Source organism: Hyla sarda, chromosome 9 (assembly GCF_029499605.1).
Source record: "Hyla sarda isolate aHylSar1 chromosome 9, aHylSar1.hap1, whole genome shotgun sequence".
NCBI lineage: Eukaryota > Metazoa > Chordata > Amphibia > Anura > Hylidae > Hyla > Hyla sarda.
This window is the reverse complement of record NC_079197.1, coordinates 166,706,931-166,719,782: the sequence shown is the minus strand read 5'-3', so window position 1 is coordinate 166,719,782 and position 12,852 is coordinate 166,706,931.

The following is a 12,852-nucleotide window of genomic DNA, read 5'->3' as shown; positions in this document are numbered from 1 at the left end:
GTTGACCTTCATATGTCGCAAATCTACAACCCCCAGCATGCCCAGACAGCCATTGTCTGTCTGAGCATGCTGGAGGTCCATAGTTTGGAGACCACTGACCTAGATGCTGTGATTTCTAAGATTGGACAAAATCAGAGATAGCTCCGATCCCGGCCTTTGCCAAAAATGTGCAGCTGTATGGTACAGTTGGCTCATCCTACTAATGGCATGTGCAGTTACCTAAATCCAAACTATTTAATGAATGTAAATGTTTATCAAAATGCGCTAAATCTCCTTCAATCTAATTAAAAGTGTACTCCGGTGGGGAAAAAAGATTTTAACCCCTTAAGGACATAGCGTTTTTGCATTTTTGCACTTTCGTTTTTTCCTCCTTACCTTTTAAAAATCATAACCCTTACAATTTTGCACCTAAAAATCCATATTATGGCTTATTTTTTGCACCACCAATTCTACTTTTTAATGACATCAGTCGTTTTACCCAAAAATCTACATTGAAACGGAAAAAAATTATAATTGTGCGACAAAATGGAAGAAAAAAACGCCATTTTGTAATTTTTGGGGGCTTCCGTTTCTACGCAGTAAATTTTCCGGTAAAAATTACACCTTATCTTTATTCTGTAGGTCCATATGAATAATGATCCCCTACTTATATAGGTTTGATTTTGTATTACTTCTGAAAAAAATCATAACTACATGCACGAAAATATATTCAATTTATTTATATGTTTAAAATGTTCCTCTTCTGACTCCTATAACTTTTTTATTTTTCCACGTACGGGGAAGTATGAGGGCTCATTTTCTTCACCGTGATCTGAAGTTTTTATCGATACCATTTTTGTTTTGATCAGACTTTTTGATTGCTTTTTATAAATTTTTTATGGTATAAAAAGTGACCAAAAATGCGTTATGTTGGAATTTGGATTTTTTTTTGCGTGTACGCCATTGACCATGCAGTTTAATTAACAATATATTTTTATTGTTCGGACATTTACACACGCAGCGATAGCACATATGTTTATTTTTATTTACACTGTTTTTTTATGGGAAAAGGGGGGTGGTTCAAACTTTTATTAGGGACGGGGTTAAAGGGGTACTCCGGTGCTTAAACATCTTATCCCCTATACAAAGGATAGGGGATAATATGCCTGATTGCGGGAGTCCCGCCACTGGTGACCCCCGGGATCATGCACGCGGCACCCCGTTTGTAATCAGAATCGGAGCGTGTTCGCTCCGGGTCTGATTATGGTCGACCGCAGGGCGGGCGGCGTGTGACGTCAAGCCTCCGCCCCCGTGTGACGTCACGCTCCGCCCCTCAATGCAAGCCTACGGGAGGGGGCGTGATAGCTATCACGCCCCCTCCCGTCGGCTTTCATTGAGGGGCGGAGCGTGACGTCACACGGGGGCGGAGGCGTGATGTCACACGCCGCTGGCCCTGCGGTCGCCGGTAATCAGACCCGGAGCGAACATGCTCCGGGTCTGATTACAAACGGGGTGCCGCGTGCATGATCCCGGTGGTCCCCAGCGGCGGGACTCCCGCGATCAGGCATCTTATCCCCTATGGATAGGGGATAAGATGTTTAAGCACCGGAGAAGCCCTTTAAATCATCTTTATTAACTTTTTTTTTCACTTATTCTTCCATAGGGGTCTATAACATGCAGTACAGTGATTCAATACACATTGCATTGCATTGATCAGTGTTATCAGAAGTTGATTGTTCAAGCCTGGATTTCAGGCTTGGAGCAATCAATCACACCCTTCTGCTGCGTCCTAACTGATCGGGACATAGCGGGACATTTTTACCGTGATGGTCCCGATCAGCCCGAATGAGCTGCCGGGAAGCTGATAGTAGCCGGGACCGCGTGGGTATGATGCGAGCTCAGCTCCTGAGCTCACTTCATAACCCTCCCATGCCGCAGCACCGTTTAGAAACGGAGAAACAGTGTTCTGCGGCAAGGGGTTAAATCAACTGGTGCCAGAAAATTATACAGATGTGTCAATTTCTTCTGTTTAAAAATCTTAAAGGGGTACTCCGCCCCTAGGCATCTTATCTCCTATCCAAAGGATAGGGGATAAGATGTCAGATCGCCGGGGTCCCGCTGCTGCTCTGTGCGTAATGATGGGCGATACAGGGGACGGAGCAGCGTGATGTCACGGCTCCGCCCCTCGTGAAATCACGGCCCACCCCCTTAATGCAAGTCTATGGCAGGGGGCGTGACGACCGCCATGCCTCCTTCCATAGACTTGTATTGAGGGTGCGGGCCGTGGTATCACGAGGGGCGGAGCCGTGACGTAACAATGCTCTGGCCCCTGTATTGCCTGTCATTACGTGCAGAGCGAACGCGCTCTGTGCAGTAATGATAGCGCAGTGCCGCAGCCGAGATCCCGGGGGTCCCCAGCAGCGGGACCCCGGCGATCTGACATCTTATCCCCTATCCTTTGGATAGGGGATAAGATGTCTAGGGGCGGAGTACTCCTTTAAGCCTTCCAGTACTTTTCAGCTGTTGTATGTTCCAGAGGAATTTGTGTAGTTCTTTCCAGTCTGACCACAGTGCTCTCTGCTGCCACCTCTGTCCATGTCAGAAACTGTCCAGAGCAGGAGAGGTTTGCTATGGGGATTTGCTCCTGCTCTGGACAGTTCCTGACATGGACAGGGATGGTAGCAGATAGCATTGGGGTCAGACTGCAGCTAATAAGTACTGGAAGGCCTAAGATTTTTATATAGAAGTAATTTCCAAATCTCTATAACTTTCTGCCAGCAGTTGAATTGAAAACATTTGTTTTCCACAGAATACCCTTTAAGTTAATTTGTGAGTTGTGGTGAGTGGCTGTGCACTTATCTCTGAGGCTGATTTCATATCTGTGTTTGCTGCTCTGTCTGATTTACTTTTTCTGTCTTGTTTGGTGAACAGTGAAATGGAAATGAACTAATTCATTTAAACCCCCATCAAGTAAAAGTTTTATTTTTGCATTTGTATTCGTCTTCTGATTGGAAAAAAAAAGTGTTGAGCTAAAAAAAAAAATCCTCAAAAAAAAAGAAGAAAAAGAGTCAACAGAACACGAATGGGAGGCACGAGAAGGAGAAACGGATCCAGTTAGACACAAACATAAACAGATGTGCAAACGGACACAGGCTGATGTAAACGGTCACATTTTTTTATTGATAATAAACAGACCATTTTGATAGCTAAAAAAGTACCAAAGACCAAACTGGGTAAGAACAATAAAACACAACAAGTGTCCTATAGTATAAACCAGTGATATCCAAACTCCCCGCATGCCTGGACACACAGGACACAGGCTGATGTAAATGGTTAATTTATTTGATAGCTAAAAAAAAAAAGTACCAAAAAACAAACTGTGTAAGAACAATATAACACAAATGTCCTATATTATAAACTAGTGGTCTTCAAACTGTAGACCTCCAAATGTTGCAACACTTCAATTCCCAGCATGCCCAGATAGCCACCAACTGAAGGTCCACAGAGATCGCTTGGTGTAGACCTTGGTTTGAGTTAGTTTGTCATTGGTAAGAAAAACCCAATTCAAGACAAAAATTAAGACCATTTATAGCATCACCAGAAATTGTGATGGTCTTTTATTCTGACTACTTACCTGGCTGATATTAACGGGGAGCACATTTCCCTTGGAGCAGGAATCTGCGGCAGTTCCCCAGGTTATATGAAGGAGACAGCCAAGGATCAATCGAAGAATGGTGGAGGTCCTCATGGTTTTTGAGACGAGTAAAAAAGAGACCTGGATTCCTGGAGGAGACTTTGATATAACCCTATACTCACACAGCAGAACAAAACCACCTGTCACCAGGGGTCAATGATCGGAGGCTCCACGGGATGAGGTAACAAAGTACATTACAGAAAAACTAAATATTGACATGGGTCGCGCAATCAGGAAAACTTGTAATAATTAACTAATTTGCATTACACAGCTTTCACCCCTTATACTGTACAAAAAGACCCTATTTAATGCTGGGTCACTACATTAAAGGAAAGGAGATACCTGGCACCTATTTACCTCCACCACTTTTCTTCCTATGTGCTGTAGGAAAAAGGGTGATAGGACCCTTGGAATCATTTCTATCTATCTTGTTTGCTAACAAAAGAGCTGTAAAGGAATCCAAGGTATTCTAAGAACCATTGTTTCCATGGGACAAAGAAAGGGAGCAAGCCTGAAGTGTGCCCCTCTGCAAAACAACCCAAAATTCTAGGGCAAGCATGTCAAACTCAAAGGCTAAATTGGGCCAAAAAAAAAACAAGGTTTAAGTTTATGTGGGCCGCATCCCAAAAAGGACGTAGTAACGCCGGCCCTTGAATTCTGAGAACGTGACGTGAGCGAACGTCAATACGAGGCCCCCACATTAGGTGAAGTATAGTTCCCCCACATTAGGTGCAGTATAGTTCTCCCACATTAGGTTGGCAGTATAGTTCCCCCACATTAGGTGCAGTATAGCTCCCAACATTAGGTGCAGTATAGTTCCCCACATTACGTGCAGTATAGTTCCCCCACATTAGGTTGGCAGTATAGTTCCCCACATTAGGTGCAGTATAGTTCTCCCACATTAGGTTGGCAGTATAGTTTCCCCACATTAGGTGAAGTATAGTTCCCCCACATTAGGTGCAGTATAGTTCTCCCACATTAGGTTGGCAGTATAGTTTCCCCACATTAGGTGAAGTATAGTTCCCCCACATTAGGTGCAGTATAGTTCTCCCACATTAGGTTGGCAGTATAGTTTCCCCACATTAGGTGCAGTATAGCTCCCAACATTAGGTGCAGTATAGTTCCCCACATTACGTGCAGTATAGTTCCCCCACATTAGGTTGGCAGTATAGTTCCCCCACATTAGGTGCAGTATAGTTCCCCCACATTAGGTTGGCAGTATAGTTCCCCCACATTAGGTTGGCAGTATAGTTTCCCACAATAAGTTGGCAGTATAGTTCACCACATTAGGTTGGCAGTATAGTTCCCCACATTAGGTTGGCAGTATAGTTCCCCACATTAGGTGCGGTATAGTTTCCCCACATTAGGTGCAGTATAGTTCCCCCACATTAGGTGCAGTATAGTTCCCCACATTAGGATGGCAGTATAGTTCCCCACATTAATATAGCAAGTCCTCCGCTCGATCCCCCTTACCACTGCTCTAGTGCTCCGACCAGGGAGGTGGCGTTCCTCTCCACGTGCAGCAGACAAACAATAGATGAGGTCCGGCACAATAAAGGCAGGTAAAATCCAGTGCTTTATTCAATATGCAGAATAACAATTAGTACAGGAGACAATCACCTACGCGTTTCGGGCTGTTGAGCCCTTATACATGGCATAAGAACATAGTGTGATGATGGACTTGTATACACAGAAATCCAGTCACATGATCATTAACACAAAAGAAGGATCAGGATAAGTATAAAAAGCGGCATGGATCCAGACATGCAATCCACCTGTTACATATAAATACCTAGTTACAAAGTACAAAAAAATACAAATATATATATATATATATATATATATATACACAGGGTTATGTACAAGAAAAGTCTCCAGCCCCTTCTTAACAGTTTAAATTCAATCTTCCATACATACTAGTAACCTATTGACATGTTGTATATTTTATTCAGGTTATGTATAGATAAGGAAGGAATATGGAGGTATAGGAAATAGGAGAAAGAACTGTGGGGATAGTGTGGCAATGGTAAACATTAGTAAATAAGTATGAGGTCTTGACGTAAATTAAGTCAGTTGGGCTCCCTAGTCCCCAACATGAACATCCAATAAGACTCACGATTCAATAATAATCTTCTCATGTTGCCTCCTCTAACGGTTCTTTTAACTCTTTCAATTCCCATAACCCGCAGGGAATCCACATTCCCATTATGGGTATTTTTAAAGTGCCTGGAAAAAGATGAGATATTAAATGAAAGTGCATTTCTAGCATCAGACATGTGCCTGCGTATCCTTGTTTTTAATGTATTACTAGTGCACCCGACATATTGGCAATGGCATGTTTCGCAGGAGGCTAAAGAAATAATATTTTTAGAATTGCAATAATATAATCTTTCATTTGGTAAGTTTTATTATTATGATAAGAATGGAACTGTTTGTCCACATGCAAATGTTTGCATGTGACACAAATGTTATGGCCACATTTCCAATTGCCAAGATGTCGAAGCCATCCACCTTCACCATTCCCCTTATTTATGGTGGGACTATTGTACAGCTTGCTCTTTCTGAGTGCTGTTGTGTAAGAGGGGGCGTGAAAGAGGAGTTTCAAAAACTGGAGTTTGAAAGCAGGAGGTTGAGATCGCTGTGAGTTTTAATTTTTGAACCCACAAGGTCTACAAAAAATTTTAAGTGTAATTTTGACTGTCTGTTTTTTCCTATACATTTGTGAAATCCCCATTACTAGATGGCCTCCATGTTGGAAAATGCAGTCCAATGTACATCCTGTTCAATGTATGCAATCCTTGAACAACAGTTTGAGGGTGCATATTGTTGTGCGAGATGTGTGCTAGTTGTCCGTTTGGAAGCCCAGATCCTGCATCTAGAGGGGCGACTGGCAACAATGAGAAGCATTAACAACATGGAGAGGAGTCTCGTGCTCACTGAGCAGGCACTCTCGGGAATAGAGGTGGGGGAGGACAGTGGGACGGAGTTGCAGGACAGTCAGGCAGTTAGCTGGGTTACAGTTAGAAAGAGGGGTAGGGGAAAAAGTGTCAGGGAGGCTAGTCCTGAACTGGCACACCCCAACAAGTTTGCCCGCTTGGCAGATGAGGGGGATGCCATTACAGAGCTAGCAGAACTGCAGCAGGATACCGCCTCTGACCGCCAGGGGGGTGTCTGCTCCAGTAAGGAGGGAGGGAGGAGTACAGGGCAGGCCAGACAGGTACTAGTGGTGGGGGACTCAATTATTAGGGGGACAGACAGGGCAATCTGTCACAAAGACCGGGATCGCCGAACAGTGTGTTGTCTGCCTGGCGCACGAGTTCGGCACATCGCGGATCGGGTTGACAGGTTGTTGGGCGGGGCTGGAGAGGACCCAGCAGTCATGGTACATATTGGCACCAATGACAAAGTAAGAGGTAGGTGGAGTGTCCTTAAAAATGATTTCAGGGACTTAGGACGCAAGCTTAAGGCAAGGACCTCCAAGGTAGTCTTTTCTGAAATACTACCAGTACCACGAGCCGCACCAGAGAGGCAGCGGGAGATCAGGGAGGTAAACAAGTGGCTCAGAAGCTGGTGTAGGAAGGAAGGGTTTGGGTTCATGGAGAACTGGGCTGACTTCGCTGTCGGTTACCGGCTCTACCGTAGGGACGGGCTGCACCTCAATGGGGAGGGTGCAGCTTTGCTTGGGGAGAAGATGGCTAGAAGGGTGGAGGAGTGTTTAAACTAGGGACTTGGGGGGAGGGAACCTACAGCAAAGAGGGGGAAGATAGTGTAGATAGAGAGGTGGGAATTATAAATGTACCTGGGGGTGGAGCGGAGGGAGGGGTTAGAATAGTTAATAGGAATAAGCTTCATAGGAAAGTAAAACTTACACCCTTGAATCCCATTAACCCCAATAACATAAAGGATGGAAATGTAAAGTGTATGTTCACAAATGCCAGAAGCCTAGTAAATAAAATGGGGGAGCTTGAGGCCTTGATACTGGAGGAACATATTGATATAGTTGGGGTCACTGAGACATGGCTGGACTCCTCGCATGACTGGGCTGTCAATCTGCAGGGGTTTACATTGTTTCGCAAGGATAGAATGAACAGAAAAGGTGGTGGAGTCTGTCTGTATGTAAGAAGTGGTATGAAAGTCAGTATGAACGATGCCATAGTGTGTGATGATTCTGAGGATGTGGAATCATTGTGGGTAGAATTACAAAAGGAGGGAAATACTGAAAAAATTGTATTTGGTGTAATCTACAGACCCCCTAATATCACTGAAGAGATAGAAGTTCGGCTTCATAAACAAATAGAGAGGGCCGCCCGGGCAGGTACAGTGGTAATAATGGGAGATTTTAACTATCCAGATATAGATTGGGGTCCGGGGTTGGCTAAAACTACAAAGGGGCGACAATTCCTAAATTTATTGCAGGATAATTTTATGGGCCAGTTTGTGGAGGACCCAACAAGAAGTGATGCCTTGTTGGATCTGATCATTTCCAACAACACAGAGCTGGTTGGTAATGTAACTGTGCGGGAAAACCTTGGTAATAGCGACCACAATATAGTTACTTTTGACTTAAAATGTAGAAAACAAAGACAGGCGGGGAAGGCAAAAACATATAACTTTAAAAAGGCAAATTTCCCTGGGCTGAGGGCTGCACTACAGGACATAGACTGGGGGGAGGTGTTGTCAAATACTGATACAGAAGGTAAATGGGACATCTTTAAATCAACTCTAAATAACTATACAGCTAAATATATACCAAAGGGGAACAAATATAAACGATTAAAACTAAATCCTACATGGCTGACACATGATGTTAAAAGAGCAATAAACAACAAAAAAATAGCCTTCAAAAAATACAAATCTGATGGGTCAGCTATAACATTTAAACAGTACAAGGAGCTTAATAAAATCTGTAAAAATGTAATAAAAACAGCAAAAATTCAAAATGAGAGACAGGTGGCCAAAGAAAGCAAAACTAATCCTAAATATTTTTTTAGACATATAAATGCAAAAAAACCAAGGACAGAGCATGTAGGACCCCTTAATAATGATAATGGGGAGGTTGTCACAGGCGATCAAGAGAAGGCGGAGCTACTGAATGGGTTCTTTAGTTCTGTATACACTATGGAAGAAGGAGCTGACATTGGCCAGGTCAGTGCTGGTAACACATCATGTAATGTACTGAACTGGCTTAATGTAGAGATGGTACAAGGTAAGTTAAGTGATATAAATGTAAGCAAATCCCCAGGACCGGATGGACTACACCCAAGAGTTCTTAGAGAGGTAAGTTCAGTAATATCTGTACCCTTGTTCATGATATTTAGAGATTCTCTGGTGTCTGGTATTGTGCCAAGGGACTGGCGCAAGGCGAATGTGGTGCCAATCTTCAAAAAGGGCTCTAGGTCTTCCCCAGGAAACTATAGACCGGTAAGTTTAACGTGCATTGTGGGTAAATTGTTTGAAGGACTTATAAGGGATTACATACAGGAATACATAGGGGATAATTGTATTATAAGTGATAGCCAGCATGGGTTTACTAAGGATAGAAGTTGTCAAACCAATCTAATTTGCTTTTATGAAGAGGTGAGTAGAAGCCTTGATAGAGGAATGGCTGTGGATATAGTGTTTCTGGATTTTGCTAAAGCGTTTGATACTGTCCCTCACAGACGTCTGACAGGTAAGTTAAGGTCTTTGGGTTTGGAAATTTTAGTTTGTAACTGGATTGAACACTGGCTCATGGATCGTACCCAGAGAGTGGTGGTCAATGATTCGTACTCTGATTGGTCCCCGGTTATTAGTGGTGTACCCCAAGGTTCAGTACTGGGACCGCTGTTGTTTAATTTATTTATCAATGATATAGAGGATGGTATTAACAGCTCTGTTTCTATCTTTGCAGATGACACCAAGCTTTGTAGCACGGTACAGTCTATAGAGGATGTGTATAGGTTACAAGATGACTTGGATAGACTAAGTGTCTGGGCATCCACTTGGCAAATGAGGTTCAATGTGGATAAATGTAAAGTTATGCATCTGGGTACTAATAACCTGCATGCATCGTATGTCTTAGGGGGGATTAAACTGGCAGAGCCACTGGTAGAGAAGGATCTGGGTGACTTGTAGATCACAGACTACAGAATAGCATGCAATGTCAGGCTGCTGCTTCCAAAGCCGGCAGGATATTGTCATGTATCAAAAGAGGCATGGACTCAAGGGACAGGGACATAATACTCCCCCTTTATAAATCATTGGTACGGCCTTACCTGGAATATGCTGTTCAGTTTTGGGCACCTGTCCATAAAAGGGACACTGCGGAGTTGGAAAGGGTGCAGAGACGCGCGACTAAACTAATATGGGGCATGGAACATCTTAGCTATGAGGAGCGATTAAAGGAGTTACAATTGTTTAGTCTTGAGAAGAGACGTTTAAGGGGGGATATGATAAACGTATATAAGTATATTAATGGCCCATACAAAAAATATGGAGAAAAACTGTTCCAGGTTAAACCCCCCCAAAGGACGAGGGGGCACTCCCTCCGTCTGGAGAAGAAAAAGTTTAGTCTCAAGGGGCGACATGCCTTCTTTACCGTGAGGACTGTGAATTTATGGAACGGTCTACCTCAGGAACTGGTCACAGCAGGAACAATTAACAGCTTTAAAACAGGATTAGATACATTCCTGGAACAAAATAAGATTAATGCTTATGAAGAAATATAAAATCTCATCCCTTCCCCAATATCGCGCCACACCCCTACCCCTTAATTCCCTGGTTGAACTTGATGGACATATGTCTTTTTTCGACCGTACTAACTATGTAACTATGTAACTATGTAACTACATACTTGGAGAAAGAATAGTCCCCAAAGAAGGTCCCCTTTTGGATACCATACTGACATTGTTTTGTAGCAAATCACAGATCGTATAGTCCTGCTCCAAGATAGGCAGATATCTCCTAATAATTTGTCCTATCTTATGATATTACCTGCTATATTGTGTAATGAGGTATGGAGCCAGGTCATTGTTCTGTGCTTTATCCTTTCTATATGGCTTTTGTTATATAAGTGTACGTCTGTCCAGAGTAGCTGCTCTATCTCTAGCTTTATTCAGAACAGAGGCACTATACCCCCTCTCTTGCAGCCTTTCAAAAAGTAAGTCTGATTCTTTCAAAAAAGTGCTCTCTTCGGAACAATTACGTCTAAGTCTACACCATTCCCCAAAGGGGATATTATTTACAACATGTGATGGGTGGCAAGAACTAGCTTGTAATATAGAATTCCCTGCATTTTCCTTCCTGTATGGAGCCACCACAATGTTGTTATTTCTGGTAGATAGGCACACATCCAGGAAGGAAATGCTATTGTACGAAAAAGTGGATGTAAACGAGAGATTGAGATTGTTACAATTTATATATTTAATGAACTCAGAAAATTCCCTCTCTGTCCCTTTCCAGATGAGAAGGAGATCATCTATATACCTCCCCATCCACTTGATGTGTGATTGGAATGGGTTCCCCACATTAGGTGCAGTATAGTTCCCCATATTAGGTGCAGTATAGTTTCCCACATTATGCGCAGTATAGTTCCCCCACATTAGGTGCAGAATAGTTCCCCACATTAGGTTGGCAGTATAGTTCCCCACATTAGGTGCTGTATAGTTCCCCACATTAAGTTGGCAGTATAGTTCCCCCACATTAGGTTGGCAGTATAGTTCCCCACATTAAGTTGGCAATATAGTTCCCCACATTAGGTGCGGTATAGTTCGCCACATTAGGTGCAGTATAGTTCCCCACATTAAGTTGGCAGTATAGTTCACCACATTATGTTGGCAATATAGTTCCCCACATTAGGTGCGGTATAGTTCGCCACATTAGGTGCAGTATAGTTCCCCCACATTAGGTGCAGTATAGTTCCCCCACATTAGGTGCAGTATAGTTCCCCCACATTAGGTGCAGAATAGTTCCCCACATTAGGTTGGCAGTATAGTTCCCCACATTAGGTGCTGTATAGTTCCCACATTAAGTTGGCAGTATAATTCCCCACATTAGGTGCAGTATAGTTCCCCACATTAGGTTGGCAATATAGTTCCCCACATTAGGTGCGGTATAGTTCGCCACATTAGGTGCAGTATAGTTCCCCCACATTAGGTGCAGTATGGTTCCCCCACATTAGGTGCAGTATAGCTCCCCACATTAGGTGCAGTATAGTTCCCCATATTAGGTTGGCAGTACAGTTTCCCACATTATGTGCAGTAAAGTTCCCCCACATTAGGTGCAGTATAGTTCCCCCACATTAGGTGCAGTATAGTTCCCCCACATTAGGTGCAGAATAGTTCCCCACATTAGGTTGGCAGTATAGTTCCCCACATTAGGTGCTGTATAGTTCCCACATTAAGTTGGCAGTATAATTCCCCACATTAGGTGCAGTATAGTTCCCCACATTAGGTTGGCAATATAGTTCCCCACATTAGGTGCGGTATAGTTCGCCACATTAGGTGCAGTATAGTTCCCCCACATTAGGTGCAGTATGGTTCCCCCACATTAGGTGCAGTATAGCTCCCCACATTAGGTGCAGTATAGTTCCCCATATTAGGTTGGCAGTACAGTTTCCCACATTATGTGCAGTAAAGTTCCCCCACATTAGGTGCAGTATAGTTCCCCCACATTAGGTGCAGAATAGTTCCCCACATTAGGTGCGGTATAGTTTCCCCACATTAGGTGCAGTATAGTTCCCCCACATTAGGTGCAGTATAGTTCCCCACATTAGGATGGCAGTATAGTTCCCCACATTAATATAGCAAGTCCTCCGCTCGATCCCCCTTACCACTGCTCTAGTGCTCCGACCAGGGAGGTGGCGTTCCTCTCCACGTGCAGCAGACAAACAATAGATGAGGTCCGGCACAATAGAGGCAGGTAAAATCCAGTGCTTTATTCAATATGCAGAATAACAATTAGTACAGGAGACAATCACCTACGCGTTTCGGGCTGTTGAGCCCTTATACATGGCATAAGAACATAGTGTGATGATGGACTTGTATACACAGATATCCAGTCACATGATCATTAACACAAAAGAAGGATCAGGATAAGTATAAAAAGCGGCATGGATCCAGACATGCAATCCACCTGTTACATATAAATACCTAGTTACAAAGTACAAAAAAATACAAATATATATATATATATATACACAG